The sequence below is a fragment of the Malaclemys terrapin genome, chromosome 9 (assembly GCF_027887155.1).
Source record: "Malaclemys terrapin pileata isolate rMalTer1 chromosome 9, rMalTer1.hap1, whole genome shotgun sequence".
NCBI classification, from domain to species: domain Eukaryota; kingdom Metazoa; phylum Chordata; order Testudines; family Emydidae; genus Malaclemys; species Malaclemys terrapin.
Window position 1 is genome coordinate 84,831,567 of NC_071513.1, and position 6,475 is coordinate 84,838,041.

Below are 6,475 nucleotides of genomic sequence, written 5' to 3' on the forward strand. Positions count from 1 at the left end.
CTCACCTATGGGATTCCTCTGCCACCCCCCCACTATCACCAAGCATGTCAGAGCTGCCCTGCAAATACTGACCTAAATCTAATCCATGATCCTTAAGTGAGGCAGCATTTACAGACTCTAGTTATACCCTACCTGGTCACAGTCAGCCAACCCTTGCACTCCCAGAGCTCAGCGTCTGAGCTGCATGGTGGGTGGCATTCACCTTATCAGCCCTGAAGAGCTGCAACGCCAATGCGGAAAAGCCCATTCAGAAGCTTCTGAACATTTTAGGGAGAAAGTCTAAGGACAAGGAGCATGCCATCTGGCCAGCTAAAGTAAGTCCCACAACATAGCTGGGCCAAAGGGAAAAAACTTTGAATGGATCCACAGTTGTTTCTTGCGCTGCTCCTTCTTCCCCCTTCCACGATACCAAAGTGGGTCCTCAACTCCCTGGGGAAAGATGTAGGTCTCCTACAAGTTCCCCTTCCTCTCACTGTGAATTGGGAGATTCTCATGTTACAACATTTAATATTGTTAGTGAACAAGTGGAGTAAACAGTAGGGGGTTAAACCCCCTCACTTTTCATTCCCCAACCCTCCAGGGTGGGTGTGGTGGGGCTTCTACACATCGGCTTTATGTACTCTGTATCAAGCTTACCACCACGTGGCAACATGTATGGGCATGCAGAAAAGCCTGTTACGCTAGTGAAGCCCTGCCTCAGGCTGCAGGTTACTGGGAATTATTTATGGCTGTTTGGCTTTTAGCCGAAGGACCTTCACTCTGCCCATGAAAAGGGCTCAGGTGTAGGCAGCAGCAGAATGGGATTTGTGCCTTCTGATTGTGAGTCATAAAACCTTCCTCTTCTAGGAAAATAAAGGTCTCTTTTTTCCCCCTCCCCCACTACATAAGGAGCACTTCAGGAAGTCTACAACCAGATCAGACTCATACACTCCCTGCAAATGTGCACCATCGTGGGCATTACAGAGGGGTAAGTGAGAAACCCCTCCCAATCTATTAATACTAGGTTGCTCCTACAATACCTACATAGCTGCTAGCCCACTTGGGACAGAAGGCAACCAAACTTTCAAGCTCCTAGGGCAGGTGTAGGCAAACATTTTGGCCCAAGGGCCACATCTGGGTATGGAAATTGTATGGCTAATCATAAATGCTCACAAAATTGGGGGTTGGGGTGGGGCCAGCAATGAGGCGTTTAGGGTGCAGGAGGGGGCTCTGGGCTGGGGTGCAGGGGGGAGGGCTCTGGCTGGAGGTGCAGGCTCTGGGATGGGGCTCGAGACGAAGGGTTGCGGGTACAGGAGGTTGCTCCAGGCTGGGACAGAGAGGTTTGGAGGGCGGGAGGGGGGATCAGGGCTGGAGAAGGGGGATGGGGCATGGGATGGGGGGTCAGGGGTGCAGGCACCGGGCAGCACTTACTGCAAGCAGCTCTCAGCAGCAGCGTGTTCCCTCTCCGGCTCCTACACAGAGGCATGGCCAGGCAACTCTGCGTGCTGCCCTGTCCGCGGGTGCCGTCCCTGCAACTCCCATTGGCCGCAGTTCCTGGCAAATGGGAGCTGGGGGGGGCAGCACTTGGGGTGGGGGTAGCATGCGGATCCCCCTGGCTGCCCCTATATGTAGGAGTCAGAGGGGGGACATGCTGCTGCTTCCAGGAGCCGCACACAGTGGGGCAAGCCTCCGACCCCTCTCCCCGGCTGGAGCAGGGCAAGCCCTAGACCCCACTGCCTGGCGGGAGCTCAGGGGCCAGATTAAAATGTCTAGAGGGCCAGATGTGGCCCCTGAGCTGGAGTTTGCCCACCGCGTCCCAGGGGTATCTCGCAAGCTACTCCCACAGTTGACAAAATTTCTACCAGTACCTCATCGCACTTATGTTGTCCTCAAGCCAGGGTGAATATTATGCTACTTCCCCGCTGTGACCAGTTGAGGAAGTATCACACATACACTACAGAGAGAGGGGAGGAAAAAAGCCTGTAGATTTTTGTATAACTTTTCCAGGACAGGATGCCAGGAACTTGCAAGGAACTCAATGTTAATAAAATATCTTCCCTTTGAAGGATTACTAGACGCATGGTTTCTTGTAGACTCTTTTGAGAACATCATAAGGCCCAAATGAGGATTTTTGATTAAAAACAAATGTTAAATTAAAGTGTTCTATTAGAGGCCTTATAAGAGTGGATCATCTTTCTGGGCTCACCTCCCTTCAAAGTAGACCATTGTGGTGAGAGCTCCCACCGGGACACTGGGGGTTGAAGGGCTGGCTCCATGAGTAGGAGTTTGAATCTTAGCTCTCTGTCTTTGCTGGATCTGGGCTTCAGTTGCTGACACAAGCTACACTTTTTTGGAATATGCTTCTCCCCCAGGCACTGAACACATCGCAAGTGTCCGCCAGTCACTGGGATAGATTTCTTGGGAGTCATACACACCCTAGTCCAGGGAGGTTCCCCACCCACCGGGCTTGGCAGGAGACAAGCCCTTTTCTTTTTTCTCTGTTCAGGCAGGGCCAAATAAAATACAAACAGAGTAACAAAGAAAAAGCTTTGAGGGAAGCTAAAAACTAGCAATTCTAAAAGAATTAACAATCGACGAACAGACAGCTATAGCTCCGTCTCCAGTGAGGAGCAATTGAGAAGGAATTGAGGAGGGTCGCGCGGGCTGCATGGACACTGCTACCGAAGTTCTCCAATCAGTAGCACAGGGACACAGACACACCTACAGTGATGCACCCATAGGGGGATACATCTTGAAAAACATCATTATTGTACAAGGTAACTTCTTCCATCTCTCATGATATCAGTTCAACCCACCATTCTAGCTTGATCTTGAATTAAAGATGGTTATATGGGGTGAGAGAATAAGAGGTACCCACTTCCCCAACATAATAAATTTTGTAGATAGATTTATTAAAATATCCAGTACATGAATAAATACAGATTCTGAATTTTTTTAAGTCAAATGTTACAATGACATTTTCTAAATAATTCATGTCATCTGGAAAAGTAAAATTGCATTATAAACATATTTGTAAAATATTTAAAACATCAGGAAACTAATATACAAGACATTCTGAGAGAAGAGATCCAAACAGACACTTAGGGTCATTGAAATTAGGTGCCTAGGTACTTTTGAAAATTCCACTAGGTGCCCATCTGTATCATTAGATGCCTAAATACCTTTAAAAATCTGGCCCTTAGTGGGAATTAATATACTGTACTGAGATTAGATGAATTTGTATACTTTAATATAGAATTGTGCTTAATATGCAGTGGTCCAAAAAAAAAACAAAAAAAAAACAAAAAAACACTTCCCATCCAAAACAGAAGTCTCTACCCACTGCTAGCCTTACCTCAAATGTAACTTTTTAGAACCACACTTCTGCATATAATTGATTGGCTTCCTCTTTATGCTGGCTGCTTATGTTCATTACTTTCTGGCTGAACAATGAAAAAAATTTGTTTTACTTTCCGTTTTCCTGTCCTAACATACTGCTACTTTGTTCAGATTGCAAACTTTATTACAGAGGCATTTCTAGCTCTAAACAAAGATTTACTATTAGAATTTCTTTTTTAAAATAATCACATAAACACGTATAAATATTAGGTTTGGGTTGGGTTTTTTTAAACTCTACATTTTGGGCCTGAGTTTTAAGATTGAGTGCACAAATTGTTAGTTGGTATATAGAGTCTGGTCTGTACGGTACAAGAACGATCACTTAAAGTGCCATTTTACAGGAACAAGGGCCCAATCCTGGTTGGTGTTGAAGATCCTCAACACTTGAGCTCTAAAAGTGTGATACAAGTCTGTCTCATCTTACGGTGGGGTTATGTTCCGTGGTCAGCACGTAAAGCGAAAACCGCGGATAGTCAAAATTACATTGAGTGTAATGGCAGGCGGAATCGCCCGCACTACGGGAACAGTATTTAAATTGTTATTTCTCTCTTTTTTGGGGTTTGTTTTTGCTGACCGCATAAAGCTGAATTCATGAATGTTAAATGCGCGTAAGATGCGACAGACCTGTAGTTGAGACTACTAATGATTTAACTTGGGGTTTGATACTGAGAGATGCTGACCATCCTCAACTCCCACTGAAGTCAATGGGACTTGAAGGTTCTTGACATTTTGCAGGATCAGCCCTTGAGTATGTGTGGGGTTTTTTTTAAATAAGGCTTTTAAAATGTCAAGTGCTGCATGAATGCTAATCGCTTAGTTTAAACAGGAGTGTTGCTGTACTACAGTATAAATGAACTTTTAAAAAAAACCTAAAAACATACATTTGTTGATACAGTACAAACAATATTTTATTTTTTTAAGAACTGGCATCAAAATTAACCTCCCATTTGGAGTTCATGTGTGCTGAGTTATTCCCATAGCATTAATCCAAAAACTCATGCTACTGGGAAATCTTCACTGTTAAGTGTAGATTAAACAACCTATTAAAAATTAACATCAGTGGAAACAATCAGTCCCTTGTATTTTAACTAATGGAGCATACTGCACTTAATTTGATTACAGAGGAGGGAAGTCAACATTTGTGTTTCAGAGTGAAGTAGACTACATTCCAAATTAAATATATGTGCAATATTTAAGAATACATTTATACTGCATTCTCACATTATTTGTTACAGCTTTTTCTTAAAAATAAATAAAGGTGAAATCCTGGCCCCCACTGAAGTCTGTGGGTGTTTTGCCATTTACTGTAGTTGGTGCAGGATTTCACCCCATATGTTAACTAGAATTTCTTGCTTGCACATTTAGCTCATTTAGTAAAGCAGCACACATTCAGCACTTTTCGGGACTGTACTTTTACATTTTACCAAGGAATATCATCCCAAAAGTTTTAGAGTAGCACCCACACCTACTTGAAAGATACAAGATCACTTATACATGATGTACATCAGGAAACTTGAAGCAATATGCTCCAACTAACAGCCTGGAGCCAACAGGATGAACCACAGTCATTTCATAAATGATTTAATGACCAAAAAATGGTTTCACTATAGATAGTGTAGTGGACCCGCTAAAATGCAATATACACATATAATATACACTTTTTGAACACTGGAGCCAATGACTGACTCAACACTTTGACTTAACCATCTCAGTTTTAATGTCTGAAACTCTAGGATTTGTCTCCTCTCCCCATTATTAATTCTGTGGTACTTTTAGCCCCACCCTACCTAAAAAATTAGTTTAAAGAAGGGACTGGGTAGTAGATGCTTGAGAAGTAGTTACCAGTCTGTTGGAAACTGCCTTTCCCAGATTGGAATCTGTGAACTTATGGCTTTCTTAGAGATAATATGCATCAATTCTGACTTGTTCTTGATTTTTTGCTTGAGATTTATGTTTCATATCTTTAGGCTCTCCTACATTACAAATTAGTATGGGCAACTGATGAAGGAGCAGTGTATTTGACTGTGACCCCTTACATGCAACTGAAGAGTGGTACATACTACTTCAGGAGGAATTACCATCCAGCTGTTATTGAGTTAAATGATAATCAGTAAAAAGCAGTGATTCAGAAATGGGCATGGTAGTGAGGGCAAAAGACAGGAAAAGATATGGGGAAAATAGGGGTATTAAGAGAGAACCCTGCCCCACACACTCCTCAGTCTCATTCTTCACGTATTTCAGCAGCTGGGGGAGAATCCAGTGTAATGATTCTGGTGCTAATTAATCTAGAGCAGTGGTTCCCAAACTTTAACAACCTGTGAACCCCTTTCAATAAAGTGTCAAGTCTCGCAAACCCCCTCCTAAAAATTACTAGTTCCAGGGATTTTCTCCTTTACCTGAGTATAAATTATGAAAGCAGTGATCTTGGAAATATAAAATGTGTTTTATGACATGCTTATTACACACTATTTATTTTTAATTATTATTTATAATTACAGTATTTTTATTACGTTATGAAAACAGCAACACTCTTCCAAGATCTCACTTTCGTAGCTTGTATCACTTTGAATAAGCCTGTTATAAGACAAGGCTCCTACGTTTCATCAAGGAGTATTAGATGTTAAACAGCATGAAGGTATTTAAGAAGCCAACTCAAAGAGTTCCTCCTACACAAGCATTCAGGTCTTGAGCAGTCCAGGCAAACAGCGCACGTTACAACAAAGCTTAAACTTGTTCTTCATAATAATTTTAAAAACAATACTAGCTGCCTATTTAATTTTAAAAACAGCAAAAAATATCCACCTCCCTTTCCATTTCTTATAAGGAGTCTTGAAGTTTAAATCTCCTCAGTGTGATAGACATGCTTGCTTTGATCTGCTTAGCTCTTGGAAGTCCAGGGGCTCCGGGCTGCTGGCCCCATGCTGCCCAGGGTTCCTAGGGACAGCTCTGTCCACCATTAGGGAATTTTTTCTTGAGAACTCCCTGTAACGTTTTGTGAATCCCCAGGGGTTCACGAACCCCAGTTTGGGAACCACTGATCTAGAGAACCAGTTTAAATTTTGTGTAAAGGATCTATTATTTCAATAGCATTTAGATA